At 40.3% G+C, this 20233-nt stretch overlaps 1 long non-coding RNA gene across 1 annotated transcript in view; it reads left to right on the top strand.

Annotated features, from left to right (window-relative positions):
- The window catches only part of LOC139761237 (uncharacterized), a 581791-nt gene that overhangs the window by 301743 nt on the left and 259815 nt on the right, over nucleotides 1-20233 (top strand). The window lies entirely within an intron of this gene.

The raw sequence follows: 20233 nt of genomic DNA, 5'->3' as shown, positions 1-20233 counted from the left end.
CACCCTCTTCCGCTCTCTCAACCACACTCTTTTTATTTCCACACATCTCTCTCACCCTGACATTACTTACTCGATCAAACCACCTGACACCACATATTGTCCTCAAACATCTCATTTCCAGCACATCCATCCTCCTGCGCACAACTATCCATAGCCCACGCCTCGCAACCATACCACGTTGTTGGAACAACTATTCCTTAAAAAATACCCATTTTTGCTTTCCGAGATAATGTTCTCGACTTCCAAACATTCTTCAAGGCTCCCAGAATTTTCGCCCCCCCCCCCCTATTATTCACTTCCGCTTCCATGGTTCCATCTGCTGCCAAATCCACTCCCAGATATCTAAAACACTTTACTTCCTCCAGTTTTTCTCCATTCAAACTTACCTCCCAATTGACTTGACCCTCAACCCTACTGTACCTAATAACCTTGCTCTTATTTACATTTACTCTTAACTTTCTTCTTTCACACACTTTACCAAACTCAGTCACCAGCTTCTGCAGTTTCTTACAAAAATCAGCCACCAGCGCTGTATCATTAGCGAACAACAACTGACTCACTTCCCAAGCTCTCTCATCCACAATAGACTGCATACTTGCCCCTCTTTCCAAAACTTTTGCATTCACCTCCCTAACAACTCCATCCATAAACAAATTAAAAAACCATGGAGACATCACACACCCCTGCCGCAAACCGACATTCACTGCGAACCAATCACTTTCCTCTCTTCCTACACGTACACATGCCTTACATCCTCGATAAAAACTTTTCACTGCTTTTAACAAAATGCCTCCTACACCATATATTCTTAAAACATTCCACAGAGTATCTCTATGAACTCTATCATATGCCTTCTCCAGATCCATAAATGCTACATACAAATCCATTTGTTTTTTAAGTATTTCTCACATACATTCTTCAAAGGAAGCACCTGATCCACACATCCTCTACCACTTTTGAAACCACACTGCTTTTCCCCAATCTAATGCTCTGTACATGCCTTCACCCTCTCAATCATACCCTCCCATATAATTTACCAGGAATACTCAACAAACTTATAGCTCTGTAATTTGAGCACTCACTCTTATCCCCTTTGCCTTTGTACAATGGCACTATGCAAGCATTCCGCCAATCCTCAGGCACCTCAACATGAATCATTCAGACATTAAATAACCTTACCAACCAGTCAACAAGACAGTCACCCCCTTTTTTAATAAATTCCACTGCAATACCATCCAAACATGCTGCCTTGCCGGCTTTCATCTTCCGTAAAGCTTTTACTACCTCTTCTCTATTTACCAAATCATTTTCCCTAACCCTCTCACTTTGCACACCACCTCGACCAAAACACCCTATATCTGCCACTCTGTTATCAAACACATTCAACAAACCTTCAAAATACTCACTCCATCTCCCTCTCACATCACCACTACTTGTTATCACCTCCCTATTAACCCCTTTCACTGAAGTTCCCATTTGCTCACTCGTCTTACGCACTTTATGTACCTCCTTCCAAAACATCTTTTTATTCTCCCTGAAATTCAATGATACTCTCTCACCCTAACTCTCATTTGCCCTCTTTTTCAACTCTTACAGCTTTCTCTTGACCTCCTGCCTCTTTCTTTTATACATCTCCCACGGATTTGCATTTTTTCCCTGGAAAAATCGTTCAAATGCCTCTATCTTCTCTTTCACCATTAATCTTACTTCTTCATCCCACCACTAACTAACTTTACTAATCAACCCACCTCCCACGCCTCTCATGGCACAAGCATCTTTTGCGCAAGCCATCACTGCTTCCCTAAATACATTCCATTCCTTCCCCACTCCCCTTACCTCCTGTGTTCTCACCTTTTTCATTCTATACTCAGTCTCTCCTGGTACTTCCTCACACAAGTCTCCTTCCCAAGCTCACTTACTCTAACCACTCTCTTCACCCCAACCTTCTCTCTTCTTTTCTGAGAACCCATACAAATCTTCACCCTCGCCTCCACAAGATAATTATCAGACATATATATATATATATATATATATATATATATATATATATATATATATATATATATATATATATATATATATATATATATATATATATATAAATATATACATAAGTGCACGTATTTAAGTAGGAGAGATGGCCAGATAGCGTTACTGAATTACGTGTTAATTGATCGCCGCGCGAAAGGGAGACTTTTGGATGTTAATGTGCTGAGAGGTGCAAATGGAGGGATGTCTAATCATTATCTTGTGGACGCGAAGGTGAAGATTTGTAGTGGTTTTCAGAAAAGAAGAGAGAATGTTCGGGTGAAGAGATTGGTGAGAGTAAGTGAGCTTTGGAAGGATATTTATGTTAGGAAGTACCAGGAGAGACTGAGTACAGAATGAAGAAGGTGAGAACAATGGATGTTAGAGGAGTGGTGGAGGAATGGGAAGTATTTAAGGAAGCAGTGATGGCTTGCACAAAAGATGCTTGTGGGTGAGAAGCGTGGGAGTTGGGCAGATTAGAAAGGGTATTGCTTGGTGGGATGAAGAAGTAAGATTATTACTGAAGGAGAAGAGAGAGGCATTTGGACGATTTTTGCAGGGGAAAAATGCGAATGAGTGGGAGATGTATAAAAGAAAGATGCAGTAAGTCAAGAGAAAGGTGCAAGAAGTGAAAAAAGGGGAAATGAGAGTTGGGGTGAGAGAGTATCATTAAATTTTAGGGAGAATAAAAAGATGCTTGGAAGGAGGTAAATAGATTGCTAAAACAAGGGAAGAAATGTAACTTCAGTGAAGGGGGCTAATAGGGAGGTGATAACAAGTAGTGGTGATGTGAGAAGGAGGTGGAGTGAGTATTTTGAAGGTTTGTTGAATATGTTTGATGATAGAATGGCAGATATAGGGTGTTTTGGCCGAGGTGGTGTGCAAAGTGAGAGGGTTAAGGAAAATGATTTGGTTAACATAGAAGAGGTGGTAAAAGCTTTGAGGAAGATGAAAGCCGGGAAGGCAACGGGTTTGGATTGAATTGCAGTGGAATTTGTTAGAAAATGGTGCGACTGTATTGTTGACTGGTTGGTAAGGTTATTTAATGTATGTATGATTCATGGTGAGGTGCCTGAGGGTTGGCGGAATGCTTGCCTAATGCCATTGTACAAAGGCAAAGGGGACAAAGGCGAGTGCTCAAATTACAGAGGTATAAGTTTGTTGAGTATTCCTGGAAAATTACATGGGAGGTTATGATTGAGAGGGTGAAGGCATGTACAGAGTATTAGATTGGGGAAAAGTAGTGTGGTTTCAAAAGTGGTAGAGGATGTGTGGATCAGGTGCTTGCTTTGAAGAATGTATGTGAGAAATACTTAGAAAAGCAAATACATTTGTATGTGGCATTTATGGATCTGGAGAAGACATATGATAGAGTTTATTAACATGCTCTGTGGAAGGTATTAAGAATATATGGTGTGGGAGGCAAGTTGTTAGAAGCAGTGAAAAGCTTTTATCGAGGATGTAAGGAATGTGTACGTGTAGAAAGAGAGGAAAGTGATTGGTTCTCAGTGAATGTAGGTTTGCGGCACGGGTGTGGGATGTCTCCATATTTGTTTAATTTGATTATGGATGGGGTTGCTAGGGAGGTGAATGCAAGAGTTCTGAAAAGGGGGCAAGTATGCAGTCTGTTGCGGATGAGAGAGCTTGGGAAGGGAGTCAGTTGTTATTCACTGATGATACAGCGCTGGTGGATTATTAATATGAGAAACTGCAGAAGCTGGAGACTGACTTTGGTAAAGTGTGTGATAGAAGAAAGTTGAGAGTAAATGTGAATAAGAGCAAGGTTGTTAGGTACAGTAAGGTTGAGGGTCAAGTCAATTGGGAGGTAAGTTTGAATGGAGAAAACCTGGAGGAAGTGAAGTGTTTTAGATATCTGGGAGTGGATTTGGCACCATATGGAACCATGGAAGCGGAAGTGGATCATATTGTATGGGAGGGGGCGAAAATTCTGGGAGCCTTGAAGAGTGTGTGGAATCGAAAACATTATGTCGGAAAGCAAAAATGTGTACGTTTGAAGGAACAGTGGTTCCAACAATCTTTTATGGTTGCGAGGCGTGGGCTATGGATAAAGTTATGCGCAGGAGGGTGGATGTGCTGGAAATGAGATGTTTGAGGACAATGTGTGGTGTGAGGTGGTTTGATCGAGTATGTAATAATAGGGAAAGAGAGATATATGGTAATAAAAAGAGTGTGGTTGAGAGAGCAGAAGAGGGTGTTTTGAAATGGTTTGGTCAAATGGAGAGAATGAGTGGGGAAAGATTGACCAAGAAGATATACGCGTTAGAGGTGGAGGGAACGAGGAGAAGAGGGAGACCAAATTGGAGGTGGAAAGATGGAGTGAAAAAGATTTTGAGTGATCGGGGGCTAAACATGCAGGAGGGTGAAAGGCGTGCAAGGAATAGAGTGAATTGGAACGATGTGGTATACCGGGGTCGACGTACAGTCAATGGATTGATCCAGGGCATGTGAGCGTCTGGGTAAACCTTGGAAAGTTCTTTGATGCCTGGATGTGGAAAGGGAGCTATGGTTTCAGTGCATTATTACGTGACAGTTAGAGACTAACTTTGACCGAATGGGGATTTTGTCTTTTCCTAGCGCTACCTAGCACACATGAGGGGGAGGTTGTTGTGTGGCGATGAGAATGAATAAAGGCAGACAGTATGAATTATGTACATGCGTATATATGTATATGTCTGTGTGTGTATATATATGTATACGTTGAGATATATAGGTTTGTATATTTGCGTGTGTGGACGTGTATGTATATACATGTGTATGTTGGTGGGTTGGGCCACTTTTCCGTCTGTTTCCTTGAGCTAACTCGCTAAGGCGGGAGACACGAAGAAAGCAAAATAAGATATATAGGTATAAATATATATATATATATATATATATATATATATATATATATATATATATATATATATATATATATATATATATATATATATATATATATATATATATATATATATATATATATATATATATATATATATATATATATATATATATATATATATATATATATATATATATATATATATATATATATATATATATATATATATTTGTATGAAGATTTGTATGGGTTTTCAGAAAAGAAGAGTGAATGTTGGGGTGAAGAGGGTGGTGAGAGTAAGTGAGCTTGGGAAGGAGACTTGTGTGAGGAAGTACCACGAGAGACTGAGTACAGAATGGAAAAAGGTGAGAACAATGGAAGTAAGGGGAGTGGGGGAGGAATGGGATGTATTTAGGGAATCAGTGATGGATTGCGCAAAAGATGCTTGTGGCATGAGAAGAGTGGGAGGTGGGTTGATTAGAAAGGGTAGTGAGTGGTGGGATGAAGAAGTAAGAGTATTAGTGAAAGAGAAGAGAGAGGCATTTGGACGATTTTTGCAGGGAAAAAATGCAATTGAGTGGGAGACGTATAAAAGAAAGAGACAGGAGGTCAAGAGAAAGGTGCAAGAGGTGAAAAAAAGGGCAAATGAGAGTTGGGGTGAGAGAGTATCATTAAATTTTAGGGAGAATAAAAAGATGTTCTGGAAGGAGGTAAATAAAGTGCGTAAGACAAGGGAGCAAATGGGAACTTCAGTGAAGGGCGCAAATGGGGAGGTGATAACAAGTAGTGGTGATGTGAGAAGGAGATGGAGTGAGTATTTTGAAGGTTTGTTGAATGTGTTTGATGATAGAGTGGCAGATATAGGGTGTTTTGGTCGAGGTGGTGTGCAAAGTGAGAGGGTTAAAGAAAATGAGTTGGTAAACAGAGAAGAGGTAGTAAAAGCTTTGCGGAAGATGAAAGCCGGCAAGGCAGCAGGTTTGGATGGTATTGCAGTGGAATTTATTTAAAAAGGGGGTGACTATATTGTTGACTGGTTGGTAAGGTTATTTAATGTATGTATGACTGATGGTGAGGTGCCTGAGGATTGGCGGAATGCGTGCATAGTGCCATTGTACAAAGGCAAAGGGGATAAGAGTGAGTGCTCAAATTACAGAGGTATAAGTTTGTTGAGTATTCCTGGCAAATTATATGGGAGGGTATTGATTGAGAGGGTGAAGGCATGTACAGAGCATCAGATTGGGGAAGAGCAGTGCGGTTTCAGAAGTGGTAGAGGATGTGTGGATCAGGTGTTTGCTTTGAAGAATGTATGTGAGAAATACTTAGAAAAGCAAATAGATTTGTATGTAGCATTTATGGATCTGGAGAAGGCATATGATAGAGTTGATAGAGATGCTGTGTGGAAGGTATTAAGAATATATGGTGTGGGAGGCAAGTTGTTAGAAGCAGTGAAAAGTTTTTATCGAGGATGTAAGGCATGTGTACGTGTAGGAAAAGAGGAGAGTGATTGGTTCTCAGTGAATGTAGGTTTGCGGCAGGGGTGTGTGATGTCTCCATGGTTGTTTAATTTGTTTATGGATGGGGTTGTTAGGGATGTGAATGCAAGAGTTTCGGAAAGACGGGCAAGTATGAAGTCTGTTGGGGATGAGAGAGCTTGGGAAGTGAGTCAGTTGTTGTTCGCTGATGATACAGCGCTGGTGGTTGATTCATGTGAGAAACTGCAGAAGCTGGTGACTGAGTTTGGTAAAGTGTGTGAAAGAAGAAAGTTAAGAGTAAATGTGAATAAGAGCAAGGTTATTAGGTACAGTAGGGTTGAGGGTCAATTCAATTGGGAGGTGAGTTTGAATGGAGAAAAACTGGAGGAAGTGAAGTGTTTCAGATATCTGGGAGTGGATCTGGCAGCGGATGGAACCATGGAAGCGGAAGTGGATCATAGGGTGGGGGAGGGGGCGAAAATTCTGGGAGCCTTGAAGAATGTGTGGAAGTCGAGAACATTATCTCGGAAAGCAAAAATGGATATGTTTGAAGGAATAGTCGTTCCAACAATGTTGTATGGTTGCGAGGCGTGGACTATGGATAGAGTTGTGCGCAAGAGGATGGATGTGCTGGAAATGAGATGTTTGAGGACAGTGTGTGGTGTGAGGTGGTTTGATCGAGTAAGTAACGTAAGGGTAAGAGAGATGTGTGGAAATAAAAAGAGCGTGGTTGAGAGAGCAGAAGAGGGTGTTTTGAAATTGTTTGGTCACATGGAGAGAATGAGTGAGGAAAGATTGACCAAGAGGATATATGTGTCGGAGGTGGAGGGAACGAGGAGAAGAGGGAGACCAAATTGGATGTGGAAAGATGGAGTGAAAAAGATTTTGTGTGATCGGGGCCTGAACATGCAGGAGGGTGAAAGGAGGGCAAAGAATAGAGTGAATTGGAGCGATGTGGTATACCGGGGTTGACGTGCTGTCAGTGGATTGAATCAAGGCATGTGTATGGGGGTGGGTTTGGCCATTTCTTTCTTCTGTTTCCTTGCGCTACCTCGCAAACGCGGGAGACAGCGACAAAGCAAAAAAAAAAAAAAGAAAAAAAATATATATATTTATATATATATATACATGTGTATGTGGGTGGGTTGGGCCATTCTTTCGTCTGTTTTGTTGCGCTACCTCGCTAACGCGGGAGACAGCGACAAAGCAAAATAGATAAATATATATATATATATATATATATATATATATATATATATATATATATATATATATATATATATATATATAGATATATATATATATATATATATATATATATATATATATATATATATATATATATATATAAATTCTGATTAAGACAGCATATTTGCAGTTATCAATACACTTTTTTATGATCTCTAATTTTCTCAGCTTTGGATTACAGTTGGAAGGGTGCTCAAACACTAGTTGTCCAAAATCGTCTATTCTATTTCGTGAAGCTTTCGCTTTCAGAGAGGAATCCTTAAGAATCTATAGCAAACGAAAAAAGAATAACCAGGGAGACAAGCATTAAAACCTTAGATGTGAAATGTAGAGCGCTAATGATATGAAAATAAGAAGCAATCACAGTGTATAGACCGGAAAAGTGAGGAAAAACAATATGAGCCATAAAGGTCAACAATATCATGAAGGGTAGTATGGGCAATAATCTAAAATCAACATCTAGGTCAGGCCTTAATTATGATTTGAAATGGTTAATGAACTGGAAAAAGGAGAGATGATACAGAGATATTACAGTAGAATTATATTCAGCGTGGGGTGAAATGTATTTTCATTATTATTTTAGTGAAATTGGAGAAAAATGTAGCTTAGACATCGAAGCTTATTGATACAGTGGTTAAATTGATGAGAACTGCTATTGACGTTTCTGTAAATAAATTATACATTTCCTTTTTCCATAGCCAGAGGTTGAACCATTATGTGACATTCATTTTTTCATTCATTTCAAGCTAGAAGTTTCAGTTTTCTAAATTGTTTCTTACATTTTTCATATGTATATATATGTAAGTGTGTGTGTGTGTGTGTGTATATGTGCGTATGTATGTGTATGTGTGTGTATGTGTATATGTATATATATATGTATATTATCCCTGGGGATAGTGGTGAAAGAATACTTCCAACGTATTCCTCGCGTGTCGTAGAAAGCGACTAGAGGGGACGGGAGCGGGGGGCCAGAAATCCTCCCCTCCTTGTATCAACTTTCTAAAATGGGAAACAGAAGAAGGAGTCACGCGGGGAGTTCTCACCCTCTTTGAAGGCTCAGAGTGGGGTGCCTAAATGTGTGTGGATGTAACCAAGATGTGAAAAAAGGAGAGATAAGTAGTATGTTTGAGGAAAGGAACCTGGATGTTTTGGCTCTGAGTGAAACGAAGCTCAAGGTAAAGGGGAAGAGTGGTTTGGGAATGTCTGGGGAGTAAAGTCAGGGGTTAGTGAGAGGACAAGAGCAAGGGAAGGAGTAGCAATACTCCTGAAACAGGAGTTGTGGGAGTATGTGAGAATGTAAGAAAGTAAATTCTCGATTAATACGGGTAAAACTGAAAGTTGATGGAGAGAGGTGGGTGATTATTGGTGTATATGCACCCAGGCATGAGAAGAAAGATCATGAGAGGCAAGTGTTTTGGGAGCAGCTGAATGAGTGTGTTAGTGGTTTTGATGCACGAGACCGGGTTATAGTGATGGGTGATTTGAATGCAAAGGTGAGTAATGTGGCAGTTGAGGGAATAATTGGTATACATGGGGTGTTCAGTGTTGTAAATGGAAATGGTGAGGAGCTTGTAGATTTATGTGCTGAAAAAGGACTGGTGATTGGGAATACCTGGTTTAAAAAGCGAGATATACATAAGTATACTTATGTAAGTAGGAGAGATGGCCAGAGAGCGTTATTGGATTACGTGTTAATTGACAGGCGTGCGAAAGAGAGACTTTTGGATGTTAATGTGCTGAGAGGTGCAACTAGAGGGATGTCTTATCATTATCTTGTGGAGGCTAAGGTGAAGATTTGTATGGGTTTTCAGAAGAGAAGAGTGAATGTTGGGGTGAAGAGGGTGGTGAGAGTAAGTGATCTTGGGAAGGAGACCTGTGTGAGGAAGTACCACGAGAGACTGAGTACAGAATGGAAAAAGGTGAGAACAATGGAAGTAAGGGGAGTGGGGGAGGAATGGGATGTATTTAGGGAATCAGTGATGGATTGCGCAAAAGATGCTTGTGGCATGAGAAGAGTGGGAGGTGGGTTGATTAGAAAGGGGAGTGAGTGGTGGGATGAAGAAGTAGGAGTGTTAGTGAAAGAGAAGAGAGAGGCATTTGGACGATGTTTGCAGGGAAAAAATACAATTGAGTGGGAGATGTATAAAAGAAAGAGATAGGAGGTCAAGAGAAAGGTGCAAGAGGTGAAAAAAAGGGCAAATGAGAGTTGGGGTGAGAGAGTATCATTAAATTTTAGTGAGAATAAAAAGATGTTCTGGAAGGAGGTAAATAAAGTGCGTAAGACAAGGGAGCAAATGTGAACTTCAGTGAAGGGCGCAAATGGGGAGGTGAAAACAAGTAGTGGTGATGTGAGAAGGAGATGGAGTGAGTATTTTGAAGGTTTGTTGAATGTGTTTGATGATAGAGTGGCAGATATAGGGTGTTTTGGTCGAGGTGGTGTGCAAAGTGAGAGGGTTAGGGAAAATGATGTGGTAAACAGAGAAGAGGTAGTGAAAGCTTTGCGGAAGATGAAAGCCGGCAAGGCAGCAGTTTTGGATGGTATTGCAGTGGAATTTATTAAAAAAGGGGGTGGCTGTATTGTTGACTGGCTGGTAAGGTTATTTAATGTATGTATGACTCATGGTGAGGTGCCTGAGGATTGGCGGAATGCGTGCATAGTGCCATTGTACAAAGGCAAAGGGGATAAGAGTGAGTGCTCAAATTACAGAGGTATAAGTTTGTTGAGTATTCCTGGTAAATTATATGGGAGGGTATTGATTGAGAGGGTGAAGGCATGTACAGAGCATCAGATTGGGGAAGAGCAGTGTGGTTTCAGAAGTGGTAGAGGATGTGTGGATCAGGTGTTTGCTTTGAAGAATGTATGTGAGAAATACTTAGAAAAGCAAATGGATTTGTATGTAGCATTTATGGATCTGGAGAAGGCATATGATAGAGTTGATAGAGATGCTCTGTGGAAGGTATTAAGAATATATGGTGTGGGAGGAAAGTTGTTAGAAGCAGTGAAAAGTTTTTATCGAGGATGTAAGGCATGTGTACGTGTAGGAAGAGAGGAAAGTGATTGGTTCTCAGTGAATGTAGGTTTGCGGCAGGGGTGTGTGATGTCTCCATGGTTGTTTAATTTGTTTATGGATGGGGTTGTTAGGGAGGCAAATGCAAGAGTTTTGGAAAGACGGGGCAAGTATGAAGTCTGTTGGGGATGAGAGAGCTTGGGAAGTGAGTCAGTTGTTGTTCGCTGATGATACAGCGCTGGTGGCTGATTCATGTGAGAAACTGCAGAAGCTGGTGACTGAGTTTGGTAAAGTGTGTGGAAGAAGAAAGTTAAGAGTAAATGTGAATAAGAGCAAGGTTATTAGGTACAGTAGGGTTGAGGGTCAATTCAATTGGGAGGTGAGTTTGAATGGAGAAAAACTGGAGGAAGTGAAGTGTTTTAGATATCTGGGAGTGGATCTGGCAGCGGAAGTGGATCATAGGGTGGGGGAGGGAGCGAAAGTTCTGGGAGCGTTGAAGAATGTGTGGAAGTCGAGAACATTATCTCGGAAAGCAAAAATGGGTATGTTTGAAGGAATAGTGGTTCCAACAATGTTGTATGGTCGCGAGGCGTGGGCTATGGATAGAGTTGTGCGCAGGAGGATGGATGTGCTGGAAATGAGATGTTTGAGGACAATGTGTGGTGTGAGGTGGTTTGATCGAGTGAGTAACGTAAGGGTAAGAGAGATGTGTGGAAATAAAAAGAGCGTGGTTGAGAGAGCAGAAGAGGGTATTTTGAAGTGGTTTGGGCACATGGAGAGAATGAGTGAGGAAAGATTGACCAAGAGGATATATGTGTCGGAGGTGGAGGGAAAGAGGAGAAGAGGGAGACCAAATTGGAGGTGGAAAGATGGAGTGAAAAAGATTTTGTGTGATCGGGGCCTGAACATGCAGGAGGGTGAAAGGAGGGCAAGGAATAGAGTGAATTGGAGCGATGTGGTATACCGGGGTTGACGTGCTGTCAGTGGATTGAATCAAGGCATGTGAAGCGTCTGGGGTAAACTATGGAAAGCTGTGTAGGTATGTATATTTGCGTGTGTGGACGTATGTATATACATGTGTATGCGGGGGGGGGGTTGGGCCATTTCTTTCGTCTGTTTCCTTGCGCTACCTCGCAAACGCGGGAGACAGCGACAAAGTATAATAAAAAAAAAATAATATTTTATCTGGTTTACCCAAACCATGGTGCTTATGTTAGTCGTGTACTTTGCTTTAGAGCTGACACGTGTACATTGTTAGTGGCATTTCATGATTTAACACGCGGTAGTGTGATTTGTTATTGGGATGTTTTGGTTAACAAGGGACAGGGAGCCTTGTTATTGATATTTCATTGTTTAACAAGAGATGTTATACTTTGTTAGTAGTTACTAAGGTTTACGGACGTGTTAGGGTGTTTTGGTATTGGTACTCTGCTGTTTTAGACCAGTCAGGGTGCACTTGGAGAATGCTCTCTCTTCGGGGTACATTCATAGACATTTTATAACTGCCCGCTACGAGAAGACAGGTATCCAGAGAGTAAGGCTAGTGGGAAGCCCATTAAAGAAAAAAAAAATTGCAAAGTAACATCTGTTGTAACCTTCGCGATGAACATCTGCTTCAGCCTCGCCGATAATTTTGCCAGATAAGACGACCTCGGAGCTAGACGTTCTTTATACAAATATACACCACAGTTCCCCTACCTGGATGGACAATCGTTCCTTAGTTTGAAGATTAAGAAAATATTTCATTTGATATCATCATCATTTTCACTTATCATTACTATCAGCTCCTCTCTATCTCTCTATGTCCTTAGAAGCACATACGCCTATTCAAATCTCCCTTATTTTCTTCACTTAAGTGATATTGCCTTCTATTGTTTTTAAAATACTCTGATACAGTCCGACAAATCTATGGTCCCTAAGAACCTTCGAGTTCCCGTTAGAGTGTACTGCCAATGGGATGGAGGTCTCAGACGGTAGTAGTACCAGCCCGTGCCGCAACCTTTCCTCTTCCTAATGATTGTCTTTTTTTTCTCTCACTGTACTAACATTTGCCGCCGTTCTAGTAATCTCTGTTATGTTAAACACCATCTCTTTAGCATCTTTCCTAATATATTACTTCTTTCTGGGACTCCGGGGAATAATGAAGTTCTCACTAAGCCCTTTCTCATTTTCACCCTGTATTTCCACTCTGCTATCCTAAGTCTGCATATTTTACATCTTTCTTGGATTACATAAACTACCGTGACGACGTGACATCATCTTACTTGCAAGGGATCAGTCATATCGGGCTTCGAAAAGCTCGTTTTTCTCCACCACCCATGCAAAATTTATCACTGCACGTAAACATTGCAAGTATGTTGTCTCTGAAGCAAAGTGTTCCTTTATTCAGAGGAAGTAAGTTACCCTTTCCTCTTCGTCTACTGCTAGTTATTTCTGGTTTTTAGCTAAAGGTATTGCTAACAACTTCTGTAACTCTGCCTTTCCTGCTCTCTCCGGTACTCAAAGCAACTCTCTTTCTTTCTCGTTTCTTCCTTAACTGTACCTTGGATGACTTTAAAATTCCTTCTCTCCCTAATGATCCTCTTACCAAACCTCTGCCTCTCCTCGTTATCCGCATTGGAACTATCCGGAAAGCGTCTTATACTCTGGAAACAAGCAAGTCTTATGGACCTGATGGCTTCCCTCCCAATTTGCTGAATGGGTGCGCCTCCGAACTTGCACCTATGCTTGATCGTCCGTTCCGTTTCCATTGAAAACTAGAATTTGTCCTTTTTCTTGGAAGCATTCTCTGGTACATGGCGTCTTTAAGAAGAGAGACCGTTCTAGCCCCTTGAAAGGTCATCCTGTTTCTTTGACATCTAATATTCATTCCAAAGTTTGAATTCCGCCTAAACTCCCATATTCTCACGCATCATGAATCTCACAGTCTTCTCCCTGAGCATCGACGTGCCTTCCGTAACGCGAGATTAATTGGTGATACATTCTCATATGTCACTCGCGTCTGCTTATAATCCCTGAAAAATGATAGGCAGTCATATGTACTTGCCCATGATATATCTAAAGCTTTTAACAAGGAGTGGCATCGAGGTCTAATCTCTAAGGTTCCATCTTTTGATTTCCCTTCTTCACTTTGTTTCATGATATCTAGTTTCTTTTCAGGCAGATTTCTCTCCGTGGTTGTTAATGGATCAATGTCTCCCCTTTTTTTCATCAAGAGCAGTGTCTTTCAAGTTTCTCTCTTGCATCGCTATACACTCCTTCAGCGAGGCAACGCCAGGAATATAGACAAAAAGGCCTCATTTGCTCACACTCAGTCTCTAGCAGTCATGTGTAATGCACCGAAACCACGGTTCCCTAGCCACATCCAGGCCCCACAGTCCTTTCATGATGTATTAGAAACGCATCACATACCCTGATTCATAATCTTGACAGTACGTTGACCACGGTATACCACATCTTTCCAATTCACTCTATTCCTTGCACGTCACTCACCCTCCTGTATGGTCAGGCCCCGATCGCTCGAAATCTTTTTCACTCCATCGTTCCACCTCCTATTTCGTCTTCCTCTTTTCCTTGTTCCCTCCACCTCTGACACATATATACTCTTTGTCAATTTTTTCTCACTCATTCGCTCCATATGTCGAAACCATTTCAACATATCCTATTTTGCTCTCTCTAACATACTCTTTTTACATCCACACATCTCTCTTACCCTTACATTACTTACTCGATCAAACCACTTCAAACCAAATATTTTCCTCAAACATTTCATTTCCAACACATCCACCCTCCTCCGTACAACCAACCACATTTATAGCCAATGTTTTGCAACCATATAACATTGTTGAAACTAGTATTCCTTCAAACATACCCATTTTTGGTCTCCAAGACAAAGTTCTCTCCTTCCACACATTTTTCATAGCTCTCAGAACCTTTGCCCATTCCTCCACCCTATGACTTATTTCCGCTTCATGGTTCCATCCGCCGCTAATTCAACTCCGAAGAATATAAAACTCTTCACTTCCTCCAATTTTTCTCCATTCAAACTTACATCCCAATAAACTTGTCCCTCAACCCTACTGAGCCTAATAACGCTGCTCTTATTCGCATATACTCTCAACTTTCTCCTTTAACATACTTTTCCAAACTCGGTCACCGACGTCCCCACTCTCTCACATGAATCGGCCACGACATATGTAGCAACAGAGAACAATAACTAACTCACTTCCCAGGCCCTTTCATCCACAACATATTTCATGTTTGCTGCTCTCTCTAAAATTCTTGCTTTTACCTACATTTACAACAGAAGCACAAGTTTGTTGCGTATTCCTTAGAAATTATATGGAAGGGTATTGATTGAGAGGGTGAAGGCATGTACATAGCATCAGATACGGGAAATGCAGTGTGGTTTCAGAATTGGTAGGTATGTGGATCAGGTGTTTGCTTTGAAGAATTCATGTGAGAGATATTTAGAAAAACAGATGGATTTTTATGTAGCATTTATGGATCTGGAGAAGGCATATGATAAGGGTGATAGAGATGCTTTATGGAAGGGTTTAAGAGTACACGGTGTGGGAGGTAAGTTGCTAAAAGCAGTGTAATGTTTTTACTAAGGATGTAAGGCATGTGTACGAGTAGGGAGAGAGGAGAGTGATTGGTTCCCAGTGAATATCAGTTTGCAGCCGGGGGTGTGTGATGTCCCCATGGTTGTTTAATTTGTTTATGAATGGAGATGTTAGAGAGGTAAATGCAAGAGTTTTGGAGGGAGGGGTGAGTATGCAGTCTGTTAGGGATGAGAGGGACTAAGAAGTGAGTAATTTGTTGTTCGCCGTTGATTCAGCTCTTGGGGCTGATTCGGGTGAGAAACTGCAGTGGATGGGGACTGAGTTTAGAAAAGTGTATGAAAGGAGAAAGTTAAGAGTGAATGAGAAAAAGAAGTAAGTTATTAGGTTCAGTAGGGTTGAGGGACAAGTTAATTGGGAGGTGAATTTGCAGGGAGAAAAATTCATGGAAGTGAAGTGTTTTAGATATCTGGGAGTGGGCTTAGCAGCGGATGGAGCCATGGAAACGGAAGTGAGTCAGACAGTGGGGGAGGGGACGAAGGTTCTGGGAGCGATGAAGAATGTGTGGAGGGAGAGAACGTTATCTGAAAGACCAAAAATTGGTATGCATGAAGGAATAATAGGTCCAACAATGTTATATGGTTGCGAGGCATGGGTTATAGTTAGCTTTGTACGAATTAAGGGGGATGTGTTGGAAATGAAATGCTTGAGGACAATATGTGATGTGGGGTGGTTTGATCGAATAAGTAATGAAAGGATAAGAGAGATATGTGAAAATATAGTGTGGTTGAGAGAGCAGAAAATTGTGTATTAAAATGTTTTGGACGTGTGGAGAAAATGAGTGAGGAAAGACTAAGTAAGACGATATAAGTGTCAGAGGTGAAGTGGACGAGGAGAAACGGAAGACGAAATTGCAGGTGGAAGGATGGAGTGAAGAAGATTTTGAGGGACCAAGACCTGAACATACAGGAGGTTGAAAGGCGTGCAAGGAATAGAGTGAATTGGAACGATGAGGTATACCGGAGACGTCGTGCTGTCAATGGACTGAACCAGGGCACGTGAAGCGCCTGGGGTAAACCATGTAAAGGTTTGTGCGACCTGGACCTAAACCAAATTGGATTAGAAGGTATTGGAACTTGGTTGAGGTATGTAGATGATGTTCGTTATGTTGGGCCAATAAATGAAAATTTACAAACTTTTCTCCCCTTCCTCCCTTCCTTAGAAATTAAGTACCTTCCATCAAAATAGCTGTAGAAAATGAAAATAATGGTATGTCACCAATTTTAGATTGCGCGATCCATAGGGATGGAAACACGTTTTAGTATGCCATATAAAGAAAACCTACCTCATATATCCATTATTACTCAGCTAAACATGACAACGTTAAATTATCATCATTCCAGTTCATGTTCCTTGGGACATTAAGTATTTTCAGTCCAGACTTTATTAATGATGAGTATGAGAAGATATAGTGTATTGGATCCAAGTTAAAATATCCTAGATCTTTCATTCATAAATCCTCTAAGTTACCAAAGAAATCATTTTATGGAGTTTAACCGAAACCTCCCCTTTCCACCAAGAACCTTTTACTTCTCCCTTCTAATTATAATTTTGCTGAATATCCCATCTTGCTCAAGTCCTTTAAAGTTAAAAATGCATTCAGCAACAATGATACTATAAGGATTATCTTAATTAGGAACTCACCATAAATTTCAGCTGGATGCGTTTATAAAGTGCCATGTGGAAACTGTGATGTTTTATGTTGAGCAGACTAGTAAGGACCTTTCTGTTAGACTTAAGCAGCATAAATACAGCATACGAACAGGACAAGAATCAAAAGCCTTGTTTAATCACGTTAAAAACAATGATTATTGTATAGATTGGAGTAATGCCATCTCAGTTATTAACTCTAACCTAAGTACCAGCAAAAATATCATAGAATCTTCTATTATTCAATGCACAAAAGATTATAACCTTAATATTACTGAAGGTTTATAACAAATTGGATAGCTTTATCGTTGATGATATTTGTAAACTGTTCCCCATTTTGCCCACATAATATGTTTATGATACGCTTGTTGTCAGTCTTGCAAATACCAGAACTCCATTCGGACAGTCACTTATTTATCAAATGGCATCCAAGCTACGTCTCGTTATATATCAACTGACTGTTATATTTCTTTCTTGTATTTCCCCTGCCGATGTTAGTATTATACGAAAGTGCACTTGCGAACTTATCGTCGACGTAGCTAGGACGTCATTTGGTAAACATGCGATCGTCTTGGACAATCGCATGTTTACCAATAGGCGTCCAAGCTACGTCTCTTCGTTATGTATCATATATATATATATATATATATATATATATATATATATATATATGTATCATATATATATATATATATATATATATATATATTTTTTTTTTTTTTTTCTTTTTTTTCAAACTATTCGCCATTTCCCGCATTAGCGAGGTAGCGTTAAGAACAGAGGACTGGGCCTTTTTCGGAATATCCTCACCTGGCCCCCTCTGTTCCTTCTTTGGGAAAATTAAAAAAAAAATTAAAAAAAAACGAGAGGGGAGGATTTCCAGCCCCCCGCTCCCTCCCCTTTTAGTCGCCTTCTACGACACGCAGGGAATACGTGGGAAGTATTCTTAATCCCCTATCCCCAGCGATAATATATATATATATATATATATATATATATATATATATATATATATATATATATATATATATATATATATATATATATATATATATATATACATATATATATATACATATATATATATATATATATATATATATATATATATATATATATATATATATATATATATATATATATATATATATATATATATATATATATATATATATATATATATATATATATATATATATATATATATATATATATATATATATATATATATATATATATATATATATATATATATATATATATATCCCCCATATAATTATATCAACAATATAATTTACCAGGAATACTCAACAAACTTATACCTCTGTAATTTGAGCACTCACTCTTATCCCCTTTGCCTTTGTACAATGGCATATGCACGCATTCCGCCAATCCTCAGGCACCTCACCATGAGTCATACATAGATTAAATAACCTTCCCAACCAGTCAACAATACAGTCACCTACTTATTTTATAAATTCCACTGCAATACCATTCAAACCTGCTGCCTTGCCGGCTTTCATCTTCCGCAAAGCTTTTACTACCTCTTCTCTGTTTACCAAATCATTTCCCCTAACCCTCTCACTTTGCACACCACCTCGACCAAAACACCCTATATCTGCTACTCTATCATCAGACACATTCAACAAAACTTTAAAATACTCACTCTATCTCCTTCTCACATCACCACTGCTTGTTATCACCTCCCCATTTGCGCCCTTCACTGAAGTTCCCATTTGCTCCCTTGTCTTACGCACTTTATTTACCTCCTTCCAGAACATCTTTTTATTCTCCATAAAATTTAATGGTACTCTCTCACCCAAACTCTCATTTGCCCTCTTTTTCACCTCTTGCACCTTTCTCTTGACCTCCTGTCTCTTTCTTCTATACATCTCCCATTCAATTGCATTTTTTCCCTGCAAAAATCGTCCAAATGCCTCTCTCTTCTCTTTCACTAATAATCTTACTTCTTCATTCCACCACTCACTACCCTTTCTAATCAACCCACCTCCCACTCTTCTCATGCCACAAGCATCTTTTGCGCAATCCATCACTGATTCCCTAAATACATCCCATTCCTCCCCCACTCCACTTACTTCCATTGTTCTCACCTTTTTCCATTCTGTACTCAGTCTCTCCTGGTACTTCCTCACACAAATCTCCTTCCCAAGCTCACTTACTCTCACCACCCTCTTCACCTCAACATTCACTCTTCTTTTCTGGAAACCCATACAAATCTTCACCTTAGCCTCCACAAGATAATGATGAGACATCCCTCCAGTTGCACCTCTCAGCATATTAACATCCAAAAGTCTCTCTTTCGCGCGCCTGTCAATTAACACGTAATCCAGTAGCGCTCTCTGGCCATCGCTCCTACTTACATACGTATACTTATGTATATCTCGCTTTTTAAAGCAGGTAGGAAGAGAGGAAAGTGATTGGTTCTCAGTGAATGTAGGTTTGCGGCACGGGTGTGCGATGTCTCCATAGTTGTTAAATTTGTTTATGGATGGGGTTGTTAGGGAGGTGAATGCAAGAGTTTTGGAAAGAGGGGCAAGTATGAAGTCTGTTGTGGATGAGAGCGCTTGGGAAGTGAGTCAGTTGTTGTTCGCTGATGATACAGCGCTGGTGGCTGATTCATGTGAGAAACTGCAGAAGCTGGTGACTGAATTTGGTAAAGTGTGTGAAAGAAGAAAGTTAAGAGTAAATGTGAATAAGAGCAAGGTTATTAGGTACAGTAGGGTTGAGGGTCAAGTCAATTGGGAGGTAAGTTTGAATGGAGAAAAACTGTAGGAAGTAAACTGTTTTAGATATCTGGGAGTGGATCTGGCAGCGGATGGAACCATGGAAGCGGAAGTGAATCATAGGGTGGGGGAGGGGGCGAAAATCCTGGGAGCCTTGAAGAATGTGTGGAAGTCGAGAACATTATCTCGGAAAGCAAAAATGGGTATGTTTGAAGGAATAGTGGTTCCAACAATGTTGTATGGTTGCGAGGCGTGGGCTATGGATAGAGTTGTGCGCAGGAGGGTGGATGTGCTGGAAATGAGATGTTTGAGGACAAAAATGTGGTGTGAGATGGCTTGATCGAGTAAGTAATGTAAGGGTAAGAGAGATGTGTGGAAATAAAATGAGCGTGGTTGAGAGAGCAGGAGAGGGTGTTTTGAAATGGTTTGGGCACATGGAGAGAATGAGTGAGGAAAGATTGACCAAGAGGATATATTTGTCGGAGTTGGAGGGAACGAGGAGAAGTGGGAGACCAAATTGGAGGTGGAAAGATGGAGTGAAAACGATTTTGTGTGATCGGGGCCTGATCATGCAGGAGGGTGAAAGGAGGGCAAGGAATAGAGTGAATTGGATCGATGT

The sequence above is a fragment of the Panulirus ornatus genome, chromosome 39, assembly GCF_036320965.1.
Source record: "Panulirus ornatus isolate Po-2019 chromosome 39, ASM3632096v1, whole genome shotgun sequence".
In the NCBI taxonomy this organism is placed as follows: domain Eukaryota; kingdom Metazoa; phylum Arthropoda; class Malacostraca; order Decapoda; family Palinuridae; genus Panulirus; species Panulirus ornatus.
Note: the sequence above shows the minus strand (reverse complement) of the source record. Positions and strands in the feature narration are given on the sequence as shown.